This window comes from Vipera berus, assembly GCF_964194415.1.
Source record: "Vipera berus genome assembly, chromosome: 9".
NCBI lineage: Eukaryota > Metazoa > Chordata > Lepidosauria > Squamata > Viperidae > Vipera > Vipera berus.
The window spans coordinates 9,134,013-9,147,789 of NC_138212.1; positions in this window are offsets into that span (position 1 = coordinate 9,134,013).

A 13,777-nucleotide genomic window follows, 5' to 3' on the forward strand; every position below is an offset into this window, starting at 1 on the left:
GATTGTTTGTAGTCTTGAGGGTGAGGCAAGACTTGGAAAACTTAAATCAGACTTAATCAAGGAACTCTAGCCCAACTCTTTCATCCATTAACTGTGCTTACTGCCTAGTATCTGCATCCACCATTTTAAAATAACTATATGTGAAGTATTAAAACACCTCCCGTCCTAAAACAATGTTAAAGTAGATTAAGTGAAATGTGTATACAGTGTTGCCTGTCAGATGTTAAGGTGATTTATTTCCATTTTGATTTTTGACCATTTTCAGATTTGTTTTATTTTTGCCTCCAAGTCTGTCTTAACTCTTGGCAGCTGCATGGGCAAATCCCAGCGGTTCTCTTGGCAACATAGTTTAGAAATGGCTTGTCATTGTCTTTTTCCTAAGATTGAGAAAGACTGACTGGCCCAAAATCATCCAAGCTGCTTCATGTCCGATGCAGAATAATTCATGATCTCTTGGGTTTCTAGCTGGGTGCTTTTAACACCAAACTGACTCTCATCTCCAATTAAAGCCTTACAGGAAAAAAAATTCCCCTGTGCCTTGGATTCAGGAACAGTTCAGATTGACATTCAAATTGATATAAGGTGGGGAGGAAAGCCAAATTGGAATGTCGGAGGAACTGTTATAAAAGCCTTATAAAAGTAGCTACTTTTTCAAAAAAACGACTTCTATAGAATCTTTCTGGAAAACCCCAGAGTTATGGGAATTACAAATCATATCTGTTGGTACTTGCTGATTATTGTTAACTCTAACAGATTTTCAGGGTTGGTGAGGTAGATACTGTACTGTATGTGATAGCTGTTTGACAATGTATAATTCAAAATGTTTTACTATCTTAAGAGGGAAAGAAACCTGGGCACGCAGCTTAATTTTAGGAATAAAGAATGGTGTGAAGAGAGAGCTGTAAATTTTGGGGTTTCTATAATAAACTAGCAAAGTGAAGAGCTAAGCCTCAGAAGTAGAATCCCAGTTCTTTGTAAGTAGCCAAAGAACTGTAAAAAGAATTGCTCTTTTTCACTTTTTTTTTTAAAAAAAACATCCTCTGGTCCAGATGCACTAGTTATTTCCAAAGCTTCCCTGACACACGACTACTGCATGTTGCAGTGGCACCATCCATAGGTAACGCCACCAGATTCTATGCTCCAGCATCTTTATGCCATTAAGGTAAGGTTAGTCCAAGATTTCAGACCGGCAGATTGCAATAGTGGTGAATGTTCTTAGCCATTCTCTACCGATGGCATTCAACGCCTCTTAAAGTTGTTCAGCAGTAGCGATGTTGAAGGCTTGTCTTTCTTTTTTTTTTTCCCTTCTCCAAATTGCTTTTATTAAATACTGTCCAGAAAGGGTTGGGGTTCCTGTGCGTTATTTCACGTTCGCGTTATGAAACCTGGACGTGTCGGGTTTTTTAAAAACGGCTTAATCTTCAGCAGCAACTGAGGGTGGGTGGGTGGGAAAAAGAATTTCCCCCGCGCTGCTCCTTTTCAGGGGTGATACCAAGGAGAGGGATCCGGAGCTTGCGAAACTGAAACGTGCTAATCCTGCCCCATCGATTTGCCAATATCGTTAGGGCAGCGAAGAGCGCGTTGTTAACTCCAGCCCCCTCCCCCAACCAAACCTTGAAAATTGGCTCAAGGAAAAATCTTTTCTCTCTCCGACGCGGCAATAGATCCCTTTCTCCCGTTTCCACCCACACCTGGAAGACCATTGAAAAACCTAAAGGCAGTTTTCCTTCCTTCTCTCCCCCCCTCCCGCTCGCTCTTCAATGGTGCAGCCCATAACGCTACCCTTTCCTTCTATGTCACGTAGAAAATGTTCTAGGCTTCGTCGATGCCATTCTGCAAATGGGGCGGGGGGGGGGAAATGCCGAGATTGCATATACGCCCAGCTGCACGGGCTGCAGACTCCGACGCATGCGCACCCTCGGCAGGGAACACGCACCTTCGTAGCGGGCGGGCGTCCATTTCTCTTTTTGCCTCTCTCTCCCCATTCTCCCCCCCCCCGTCGTTTCTCTGCTTCTCCCGGCCCGCTGCCTCACGTGGCTACGCCGACGGGGCGCATGCGCTTAGCGGCGACAGCGGAGGCGGTTTGTTGTGGTCGCCATTTTTTGTTGCATTACTGGGAAATCCCGGCGCCGGAGCAGCCGCCGGAGAACGCCCCTTGCGCTGGGGGTGGGGGCGCAAGACGCCCGCCTGCCGCGCCCCGCCCCCAGCGCGCTTCTCCTCCTCAGCCCCAGCTTTGAAACACGCCGCGGGCCGCAGCCGCCTCCTCAGGTAAGAGACCCGCCCGGCTGTAGCTCCCTCGCCTCCCGCCCTCCCGTTCACCTTAGGGCCCTTCCCAGCGCGAAGAAGGGAGCGGGAGCGGGGCGGGCGGGAGAGCCTCCGGGTCGCCTCAGCGAGCTCCCGCCCGCCTTCCCTCCACCTCACAGCCGGGCTGCGGCGGGCAGCTTCGCCCAGCGAGCCGGGTTGCCTCGTCAGGCCCCGCCCCTGTCCGGCTCTCCGGCTTCGCCTCGGGCGGAACCCCGCTCGGCCTCCCGTCCGTCCCGCCCCGCCCTCGTCCCCTCCCCGCCGCCCGACCCCACCCTGATTCCCCCGCCGCCGCCGTCGCCTTTTTCTCCCAATTCCTGACCCCCAAACTTCTGCCCGCCGCAACCTCCCGGCTGCTGCCTTCAGAATAGGCCCGGCCCGCTGGATCGCATTCGCCGCCGCCGCCTCCTTTTTTTTCTTGCGCGCTGCTGCTGCTGCTGCTGCTGCTGCTGCTGCTTCTCTGGTGGTGGTGCATGGACGGCCCATCTCTCTTCTCCCTCTTTTTCCTTGCCTTCGTGATAGTCAGTTTCAACCAGGCGCTCTCTGCCTCCTTTCCTTTCTCGCGCCCCCCCTCCCCCTTTTGGTACCTTTTCCAAAAGGAATGAGATCTGTTCTGGCATTCATCCATTTCTCTTTCGGAGCTTTTTTTTTTTTAAATAAAAATGCCATTATGATTGCTGATGCTGTTACAGTTGCTAGAGTCATTGCTGCTCAAGATCAGCGATGTACTAGTAAAATTGAGGTTCCAGTCAATTCGGTAGCCTTTAAGATACCACACGATTTGGTGGTGTTCTCTCTCCCCCCCCCCCCTCCGTCCCACTTTTATTTTTTCAGAATTTGTGATGGATAAATATCTCTGGGTGAGCTGATTGCTCTGTACTGTGCTTAAAAACGCTAGCACAGATTGTGTCTCTGATATGTGTGTGTTTTATAATCTTGTATTACAATAAAATGCATTTGCAATCCTTTAACCATTATTTCAATGTTTGGTATTCAGGATACACGAAGAGATAGTTAGCTCTCCTAACTTTGGACAAGTTAGGATCTAAAGGCCCTTGTTTTTCCAAAAGTGTAAATTGTGCCTCAGTGTGCCCCATTATTTTTAGGAGACTGTTGGTTGAAGATTTAAGTTGGATAAATCTGAACCTTAAAATTAAGTGTTATTATTGATCTTAATGGGATGAATTGATTTCTTTAGGATTTATCTTTAGGGAAGCCAAATTATGTTTCCCTCACATCATTTAAATATTGTGACATGTAGTATATTTGCTTCTGTTTCTGTCACTCTTCTTGAAATACATGATCTTCAAATGCTTTCCTTGTCCTAATATATATTGTATTTTCGCCATTGCCCCCAATCAAATGAAATTTTAAAAACTCAGTATTACTTATTCTAGTGTGACCTGTTCCTTATCTCCTGTCTGAGTTTATTATGTTAAATATAAATGCCACCATAAATAATGCTAGCAACTGTAATGATATAATTCAGAATAGTTATGAATTGTAGGAGCAGAGAATGGAAAAACTCCTTGATGCCAATAACTTTGAGGAGAAATTCATGGTGAACCTATTAGTGCTTCTCAGAAATAAATACCATTGTGTTCAGTCAGGCAATGCAAAGCTGCAATCCATTTTTGCCTGGATATAAACCATAAAAATACAATGAAACTTATTTTTGACTAAACATTAATAAAATTATGCAATGTAGATAATTCACAATAAAGCTAGGGAAATAAATTGCACTACATATCTGCCAACAGTAAGTGATGGAATTAACTTAATTCTCTAATCTGGACAGGTACTGGCATATATAAACATGCTTTTATGACAAAAATGTTACAAAAAGTAATAAATCAATATGGTTTTTGACTATTATAAAATAAGCATTTAGCAAGTAACTCAGCTGCTGAGTTCCAAAAAATGCTGTATTGGTTTGTCAAACTGTAGTAGCACAGAGTGATTTTGTTTGTTTGGAAATATTGTGGATGTTGATGGTAGATTGGATTCCTGGAATTCTCAGCTGTTCCTGAGTTGAATCTGATGTTCATTGAGGTTAGGATTGGCTTATGTGGTGTTGTATACAGCCTTCACATTTCTCTGTTAGTATCCAATTTGTGCAAAAACATATCATGAAACTCTTCCAAAAGCATAAATAATTATGGTTTCAGACTAAATTGTTGTTGTGCTTCTTGTTTAGTCTAACTCTTGTATGGTTTAATTTGTGAGGATTTAGTTTGATTTTTGTGGAACCCTGTTCTTGATCACATTTTGACCTGGATCATTAAAAACCTGGAAGCCTTTGTGACCAAAAGCTCATGCCCAAAAAATTGGAGGAGCTTTTGGTCACAAAGATTCAAACCTGAGTGATTTTGTGTGTGTGTGTCTGTGTTTGTGTGTATCCAACCCAGATTTAAATTTCTTGTGAATGCTGCTCTAAGATCATAATACCCTATATAACTATACTAGTGGTATTGGGTAGTGAAAACAAGTAATATAATTGTCTGCTTGGTTATTGGGAGGCAAAATAAAGAGCATCACTGATAAGTGAATTCTGTTATGCAAAAGTGAATGTAAACCAGGAAAGCTCAGAAAATTTAATGGATATGAGGCAATGGAAATCATTGGCAAAGGACCATGGGATGATAGGTTATACAGTCCATGAACTTTAGCAGGTAGAATAGGGAGTTGAAATTTTGTTAGGAGAGAAAAGCAGCCTTGGAAGTTTAAAGAATACATTGTGGACTTGGTTACTTCTGAAGATGAGGATGAGGGGACGGATACTTCATCTTGAAAATCCAAGTAGATAATTTCTGTAGCTTACTCTGCTGTTCAGGTATGTTTTGCTTATTTTTTGTAGTTATAGAACCTTTCATATTTGGGCTAAAGTTCAGGGTACTTTCTGCACTGAAGAAATGAAATTGCCCCAGGGAACATATAAAGGTTACCACATTGGAGGCATTTCCTGTTGTTGCAAACTGATACTATGACATTTGCTGATATGTTGATAAACATAATAAAGATAAGTTCCAGTTATTTCTGTGACAGAGCTGAATGATTTCATAAATCTGTATATAATGAAAGGTAACATACTTGAGAGTCTGTAGCCCAATATAAATGATTTTGAATAACAAGCCACTGTTTCATTGCCCCAAAACAAGAATTTGGATTTTTCATTTGGATATTGAGAGGCTAATACTTTTACATGTTATTAATGAGAAATATCTCTAGTGTATAAGAGACATCATTTTTGACAATCACAGAGCTGAAGGAACAACAGAAAATTTAATTACTCTGTTACAAAAGGGTTAATTCACATGTCAATTTAAAGTTAATTTTTGAATCCACAGTAGTACAATAAACCAAGAATGGGTATACTATAAAAAAGGTTCTGTAAGAACATCTAATTTGGTAATTCAACAAGCAAGTCAAGATGCATACTTCAAATTCATAATGATTACATTTTCCCTTAAAGTGAAATAGTTTGTTGCATGGGTCATATTCAAGAATCTAATTCACTGGATGTAGCTTTCCCACCCAAATTTATCACTTTTGCACTGGTTGTCTAGAAACCAGTTCATTGAAGATGCCAAATCATAATTTCCTATAGGCAACCAAGGTAAACTGCTGTAGAGACTAAAATACAAGTGTCCTACAAAGACATTTATGGAGTATGGCTGAATTGCAGTCACCTCTATGACTAACCTAGAGTATCACTGTGTTATGTAGAAATAGCTTGGATGAGGTCTTAAACTTGGATGGAACATGGAGTCATGTTAGCCAACATTTTTTATTTCTAAAGAGAAACTAAAATGCCATAGGATATGAAAAATGCAAACTAATATTAACCTATATTTTATCATCTTGAGAAATTATTTTCTGTTAAATGTAAGCATGGACAAGAATGTTGTAACCTGAAAGTTATAATTGAATCCATGACTTTTAAAAAGTTTCTGTTTCTGTAAATAGAGAGTTTTCATTACTAGTCTGGTAGGCTGCTTTAATTTTCCTGAATACTATGAAAACACAAAACTCTTAGCTGCTTAATTATTCTAATACTGTATAGTTTTAAGACTTGGGTCAACACTGTATGTTAATTTAATAGGAGTTATAGGAGTTTTAGAATTCGGGAAATGTGTAAGGTTTGCATATAATTGCTGATAACCTATTCTTTATTCATATTTCAGGCAAGAGGTTGGATGTTATGGCAAATCTTATTTTACAATCATAGTATAATAGTGCATATATTAGGATCAATGTTTGTCTTTAATAGAGAAAAACTACAACCGTATTAAACTTTGAAAGAGTATAGCTTGGGAAAATCATACAGGTATTGTTGGTTGTACTTCCGAACCAACAATTCACATAAAGCAACATGAGAATATGGAGCTAGTAACATATATAACTCCAATAAACATTGTACATTGACAATCTTAGAAATTTCAGATGCAGTCGTATAGGCCATTCGTGTTTCATTACTATTTGTCTAAATTCTAGTCTGATTCATTTCTCCAGCAGTTTAAACCACTAAAACTTGCTCCTAACCTACATAGCCTTCACTTTAGTATATTCTGACAATTCATGCAAACGGATGTTTTGGGGGTTCCTTTAGCTCCAAATTGGTGACATAGATTCAGATTTGCTATAAAGAATTTAGCAGAGAAGAATTACTGTCTTCTCCAAAAATCTAAACCTATTACATTTAGAGGTTATGATAGACTCTCAAATGTTCTTTTTTTCTACAATGTAACTTCATTGACCAACATTCCTATGATCTGTTCCTTACATGCTTAATTTTGGGGCCATAAATTCTTTGATATGGATTTTTTACCTTCTTTTCTGATGCCTTTTAATGTCTATTTGCTGGTATTTTTTATATTTGATGCCTTTTATAGCTTATTAATAATAGTACATTTAATGTGAGAAACTTGTTTTGGTTCAAGAGGAGGATTAGACTAAAACTTGGCATTTATCTTTTCGGACTTAACTTCTGGCTACTCCAGCATCTATCAACCTTGTGAACAAAACTTGCAGTTAGGTAGGAAAAAGAGAATTTTCTAAAGAAAAAAGGATTTAAAGTGCAGGTATTTTTAAGTCTTATGAGTCCAAAAGAATATTTATGATATAGTAATCATTCAAATTCTTGTAATTTAAGATTAATTTTGTAATATTTCAGATGTACAATAGAAGTAAGAAGTATGTATGACTTTAACTCCAAGTGCCTTATGATTTATTTTACAATTAAGATGCTAAGAGCAGGTCATTTCTGATATTCTAAAAGGAATAGGTAAATTCAGTTGTTTAGTTTTGGTTATCCTGAATGTAATTAGGAAAAAGTCCTGAAGGTTATTCCTATAAATGTCAATTTGAGATATCCTGTATCAGAAGAGAGAAAATAAAATTTCAACTTTAAACTTAGTTTGAAAAGAATCCCTAAAAATAAACTTTAACATGACTCATGTATGTATTCACATATTTTTACTGCGAACAATCTTGGCTCACTCACATCTAAAAATGTGATCAGTTTATCCATTTCAATAAGTGCTAAAAATGTTAGAACCCTTTTCCCTGAAAGTGCTAACAACTTGATTAAAAAGGTAAATTTGGAAAGTTTTGTTCATATGATAAAACTTTCAGAAAGGCTCAGTTTTGATGTAGCACCTATCCGTTAAATTCTGTTACATGAAGTGGTTTTAAAAGATTCACCTATAAATTTATGGAAAAGTAAGTAAAGGGCTGATATTTTAGCATCTTGAGCTATTAAAATATATTGGCTACCTTTCCCCGTCTTCGCTGTATTTTCTTTAGCACACTAAGCCCAACTTATGTGTATCTCCAGTATACATGTCTTCCCTCCTTCCTATGAAGTTATCCAGAAGTGTTTTTATTCCATTTTTGAACATTAGAGGTTGAGTTTTGTCAGAACTCAATGTACTACTTAATTTTAACTATGATTCAATTTAAACAATTCTGTCTTCAACGTTTGAGATAATGAAGCTGGCTTGTGATTTATTATGCCATCTGAATGATGTCTTGTTAACACTCAAATGTAATTACTGTTGGCAATGAGTTACTTGGCTGATAAACTTTCAGTTTATCCCAGAATGGCTTGTCTGTTCAAGGTTTCTGCACCGAGGCAGGATCTTTCACACCCAAACATGGCTTGTAGGTTAATCATGTCATCTATGTTACTGCCAAGTATGGTGTGCACACTTTTCCCGCTATAACTAAGCTCCATTCACTCGCTATTTGAGCTTTCCCTGTACCTTATTCAGTAGGAAAGCTGGCAGCAATTCTAGGTACTGTATTTTCATTTACAGTTTGTTTTCTGCTGTATGATATCTTCATACATTTTTGTGGTGCACTGAAAATATTCTTTGGGCTTCTGTAGATCTTGAAGCTTGTGATGTGTGTCACAGTGCCCTGAGTCATCTCTGTAGAGTCTACCTTTTACTCAGAAGTGTAGCTCATAAGACTTCCCAGTAAGTGTGCTTACTGTTTCAAAACATGCTGCTATCTTAAGCACATTTGGAAGTAACTTCTGTTAAAATCCAAGAGGTGAATTCAGATTTACAAACCTTTTTTTAAAAAAGATTTTCCTTTACCTAATCATTCCTATTTTATTTTAGGTATTTATGATATTATTTTTGAGTTTCTGATAAGGACAGGTTTAGGAATGACTTCCTTATGTTATATTTGGGTTCCATGTAATTTAATAATTATGCAATTGATTTTTCGATTCCCCCCCCAATAATTTGTAAATGAAGCTGATATGTCTGCTTTATTGTTATGAGTTCAGTTGAAGGTGAGTAATTCAGGTGCTTTCGGGGGAAAAAAATTGTGACATATAAACTTGGTTTAAATATTGTAAAGTAATTACATACACTTTTAATAAATTTTTATACGATTTTCTGTATAAAAGCAGTTTACAAACTATATGCTATCTCTTATTGACAGGTTGCAATATATTTGAAATTATTAAACAGTGGGGAGTGAAACAGTTGTGGAGCATGGAATGAACTTTTCCTTAAAGAAGGAGATATTTCTCATCATGTATTGTTTAAAATAAAAGGAAATCTGAAACCTTTCAAGATGGGAATGATCTGTGTACCTTTTTGACATAAATTATAACCATAGCTTAAAAAAAATCCCAAAAGACTGTTTGGCATCCTTCCTCATGAGATCATATGCCCTTAAAATGTTCTGCAAGGATTTTGCTTATTTTAATTTTTCAATGTGTTTCTGAAACGCACATTTAGGACTGCAATTGCATGACCTTTTGGGGCTTTTCCTCACCTCCAGTGGGTTGCAGTAGGTTCCCAGGTGCATAATTCTCTTGCCAGGAAATAACTACACTATGTCAGGGGGGAAAACTGCTCTTTCTGGCTAATTAGGGCAGTCCTAGAGTAGAAAGACGTGGCTTGATCCAGACCTTGATTTATCTAAGGGAAAGGTTCACAGTTTACTCCAGTGGCCTTTGGCTACAGTCTGAAGCCTGGAGAATATACAGTCCTTCTTTTAACTGCCCAATATTATAGCACAGCTGTTTCCTGTTCGTAGGGCCATTCATTTTGGCCACCTATCTTCCTTAACTATATAAAACTCACATAAGCGTCTGATCTGGCACTGAGCCTCTTCTGAGAAAGATACTGGATGCTTTGTGGTTGGCACAAAAGGACGCAGGACCTGCTAGGGCATTGTGGCCAAACCAAGAAGCCCTTTATGATGGAGTTGCTTGTTACGCTGAAGATGGAGAAAGATACGAAATGTGATTCAAGCACCACTTGGGATTTTTTTGGGGGGGGGGTTGTGGAGGGCTTCTGACCCAGCTTGGCTGTAAGAGTCACCACGCAAGAGAGATCACGGCTGCAGTGAGTGGCTATGGCGTTCTGCCAACACTGTGAACCCTGTTGTTGCTGGGTCTCCCTTTGCAGGTTATTTCTAGCCCCTGTTCCTGGAAGGAGAGCCAGTTCTTCACCGAGGTATTTTTGGAGACTCTCGCCTTCTCTTTCTTGCTTTGTTTGGGCATAATCAGCCCATTGCATCCCGGAGAACCTAGCAACACCGCCTGGCTTCTCATTGGCTCCTCGGCAGCTCTGATTGTCCAATGAGAAGCTTGTTGCCATGGCAGAGATAGCATTGCACAGAAGCAAATGAAGAGGCGGGGATTGAATTTGCTGCCTGGTGGAAATCTGCAGGGCAGAATAGGGACCAGGCAGAGGGTTAATGTGTAGCCTGTGGCCTGGAAGCAGAGTGCAGGCTTGGCCCAGTGCCAGTGACGTACAATGCCAGGGTGGGCTGACAGACTGAAACTCCCCTAGGTAACCCTGCATACATGGCAGTTTGGTTCCTTGGCTAATATTTCCTCTGCTGCAAAGTGCCTGTAACATGCTTCTCTTTCCTTACCCCTCCTCACTCTCCTTTTCGTGTAAGCTCTCCTCTCTTCCTCCCTTCCCTCCCCTCCTCCCCCCCATCTACTCTGAACAGCAAGAGTGTTCTGACAAGAGACATATGCAGCCTCAAAAAGCTTGTTGTGCATTCTCCTTGTGTAGGGGCCATGTAATTGCACTAGCTACACAGTTCCATCAGAAGCCATTGCAGCAGCAGAGCTGGCAACGTTGATATGTATAGAACTCACCGGCAGCCATGAAAGTCTAAAATTTTAAATTTTTACTGGTATGCAGTGCAGTTTTTCAGCTTGTGCTGGCATCAAATTCTTATCTCTTTAGATGTGATTTGTTTAATGCAGCTGTTTCTAAACCAATCACTTTTTTACACTAGTGTATCTTTGCTCATTGATAAATGGAACACAATCCAAAATTGCATCAGAAGAGTCCCATTTAGTAAATCTAATTTGTTAATTATCAGGTTGCTTGCATCCACCTCCTTTTGGGATTATATGGTGGCCCTAGCATAGGTGTAATTTTTAATTACCACTAGTTAGTGTTGGGCTATAGAACAAGTCTTAGTCAGGAGTCAGGATCCTCATTAGAACTGCTCTGATAAACTGCATACTTTTTCATGGATTCAAGGAACTCAAATGATAAGCAGCTAGAGAATAGATAAATTGCCAGCTAAAGAAGAAAGATGGAAAATGTTGTGTTTTTGTTTCCAGTTGAGGGTGCCATGTATTATCTGGGCAAAAATCCAAATGACCACTAGATGGCAACTGAGGCTTTTCTGTATCATTCTTCTGCTATCCAGCGGTCATTTGGATGTAACTATGATGTAGTAACCTTACTTTTTGCAAGAAAAGTAATGTAATCTTCCAATTTAAAGGAAGGAGTTTTCCATTTTTTCTTCTGTCAGTAATTGACCAGATTACATTGAGAAAATGTACAAAAATAAGGCTTTTAAAAAATACTTTTTGATGAACACATGTCCTTGGCTCTCCAAGTTTTTGCCCCCAATGCTTCAAAACTTGGTGGAGATCAACATATGAAAAGGTAGAAAGCAAATAGAGATCTCCAGAAATGACAACTGTACTTATTTTGATTACATGTTTGGAATTCAATAGGCAGCTGGGAAAATTGTGGTATTTGCATACAGCTTCAAGTTCTTAGTTGAGTTCATCATATTGCCAGCTCAAATTGTATAAAATGCAAGTTTGATCTAGAAAGCATCTCTGAAACCATTTAGATGGCAAAATAATGTTATTTCAAATAAACATGAGGTTCCATCCTAGTATCTTTCCTAAAAGCTATTCCTTACTGTTCAGGTGGAGCTTTTACTGTGCAGTATATATATATATTATCTCAGTGATTCCAGATAGTACTTGTTTGTGGCTTGGAAACCATTCCTCCAATCACTAGCAGAAGATGTGGCAAGTACATACATGGGCACAGCAAAAGTATGGACGACACAATTTTGAAAGCTGTCAGGAAAAACACAGTACCTTCTCAAGACTTACAGAAATGCCTTAAGGGACCCAGAAGTTAAGGGAAAAATCCTGCAAAAAAGAAGCAGAAAAGTCTTCATTCCTTCCAGGAATGTAACTGGGACCTTTTTCATTGGAAGTTCTCTAGACTTCTGTTTTCCCGATAGGCGAACGTGCTTCAGATACTTAGAGTGGCATTGAGTATTAGCTACAGAAGTTATTTCATTTTTCTTTGGTCTCTTCAGAGAATATATCAACATGTACTTTAATTTACTTAGCACTGGTAAGACCTTATTTGAGGTTCTGCATGCTAGATTTTTTAAAATAAACATGTTAATATACTAGAAGGAATTAATCAGAGGATAGAGAGGCAATGATATGAGGGATAATCAGGTGTCATTGGGGTAGGAAAAACTGCAGGACTTTCAATATTCAGATGCGGGGGGGGGGACGGGGACGACACATATTTTACCCCATGCATTAATGGTTGGATAGAAAATAAATTGTATTTGGTTTAACACGGTTAAAACAGCATCAGCATCATCCCATCTTTAATGCCCATTAATAATGATATAATTTTACTGGCTTATTCTTCATCAGATGTTTCTAAGAAAGAGGGTTAATGGGACCTGGTGTTGATGTTAAAATTGTAGCAGGTTGCCAGAGGCAAGAAACTAAATTTCAAGGAATCCCTTCCAGATTTAGAATTGGATGTTTTATTATCACCAATGTTAGATTTGAACTAAATTTCACATTCTAAGTCTTTCAGATGTATACACAATGCCTCTCTTGTGATACCAAAATATAAAGATAAGGGCACATTTGCCTTCGCCCAATGAGCTCTCCTTGGTCTTTCTTTCTTAGAAATTTCTTAGGAAAGGCGGTGGTATTGGACTATAGTCCAGGGGTAGGCAACCTCGGCTCTTTTATGACTCATGGACTTCAACTCCCAGAATTCCTGAGTCAGCTGGGAGTTGAAGTCCATGAGTCATAAAAGAGCCGAGGTTGCCTACCCCTGGACTATAGGATGGGGCCAATTTATTGAAGAGCAGAAAAATGAGAGATCAGACAATTCCAGGAAGATAGTATAATTTGGCCTACAGCTCCATTCTTTTTTCTTTTTGCTATTTATAAAGTTTCTTTTCAGTTTTATCTCCCTTTAAGAAGGTCCTAAGACAGACTATGTTTGGGAATTGTGTTTCACCAATGCTGTGGCCAGCAAAGTTTACTTTGGGAATTTTCAAGACACAGCCTCTGTCATTTCTATGTGCCAGGCTGTTCTTCAGAAGTTAGGTTATACGTGAATTGGTAACAATAGTATGTCTATGCCAAAACATATACATTACAGTTTAATAAGGCCTTACGTCTCTGCAGATATTTTACACTAATTGTTTGAATAGTGTTTTTACTCATCAGTGAGTCAGTCATTAAAATTTAGCACTGGAGAAGTCGAACAGTTGCTTAAGAGCAGCATTTGTCTTTTCATGGATAGTAAAACTACCAGCCTTGTTTTTATGGGAGGCAAAAGATCGGATGTGACCAATCAGATTAAACTTGAAGTTGCTGGAAAACTTTTTGGGTTTGTTTTTTTTTTTAATTCCA